This window comes from Etheostoma cragini, chromosome 10, assembly GCF_013103735.1.
Source record: "Etheostoma cragini isolate CJK2018 chromosome 10, CSU_Ecrag_1.0, whole genome shotgun sequence".
Classification (NCBI taxonomy): domain Eukaryota; kingdom Metazoa; phylum Chordata; class Actinopteri; order Perciformes; family Percidae; genus Etheostoma; species Etheostoma cragini.
In genome coordinates, this window is record NC_048416.1 from 7767228 (window position 1) to 7768547 (window position 1320).

Here is a 1320-nt window from a genome sequence, read left to right on the forward strand (position 1 = left end):
AACTTTGTGATTCTCATTTAAACTAAATGGCTTTCAGTTTACTGACATAACAAACTTTTCTGTTTCCTACATATGCTTTAGGTAGAAACTAACCAGTTTTAAGCCCTTAGATTTATACCAGGGCTACATAGATGATCCAGGTGAAACTTGTGTAAGTCTGTGTTGCTTTTGGCCCATTCATTTTAATGTTCATAGATCATATCCATGGAGGGAAAGGGGAGTGAAGTGCAATGCTGTCTGTTTTTTTTTTTCAATTTAGTATATATACAGTGAGGAAAATAGGTATTTGAACACACTGCTATTTTGCAAATTCTCCCACTTAGAAATCATGGAGGGGTCTGAAATTGGCATTGTGTGTGCAAGTTCACGGTGAGAGACAATCAAAAAAAAAAAAAAATCAGAAATCACTATGTATGATTACTATTTATTTGTATGATACAGCTGCAAATAAGTATTTGAAGACCTGTCTATCAGCTAGAATTCTGACACTCAAAGACCTGTTAGTCTGCCTTCAAAATGTTCACCTCCACTACATTTATTATCCTAAATTAGATGCACCTGTTTGAGGTCGTAAGCTGCATAAAAGACACCTGTCCACCCCATACAATCAGTAAGAATCCAACTACTGACGTGGCCAAGACCAAGGAGCTGTCCAAAGACACTAGAGACAAAATTGTACACCTCCACAAGGCTGGAAAGGGCTACAGAGAAATTGCCAAGCAGCTTGGTGAAAAAAAAGGTCTACTGTTGGAGCAGTCATTAGAAAAAGGAAGAAGCTAAACATGACTGTCAGTCTCCCTCGGACTGGGGCACCTTGTGGGTTGTCGATGATCCTAAGAAAGGTGAGAAATCAGCCCAGAACTACACGGGAGGAGCTGGTCAATGACCTGAAAAGAGCTTGGACCATCGTTTCCAAGGTTACTGTTGGTAATACACTAAGACATCATGGTTTGAAGTCATCCATGGCACGGAAGGTTCCCCTGCTTAAACCAGCACATGTCAAGGCCCGTCTTAAGTTTGCCAATGACCATTTGCATGACGCAGAGGAGTCATGGTAGAAAGTCATGTGGTCAGATGAGACCAAAATAGAATATTTTGTACATATCTCCACTAAACGTGTTTGGAGGAAGAAGAATGATGAGTACCATCCCAAGAACACCATCCCTACTGTGAAGCATGGGGGTGGTGGCATCATGCTTTGGGGGTGTTCTTCTGCAAATGGTACAGGGCAACTGCACTGTATTAAGAAGAGGAGGACCGGGCCCATGTATTGCAAGATTTGGGGGAACAACCTCCTTCCCTCAGTTAGAGCATTGCAGA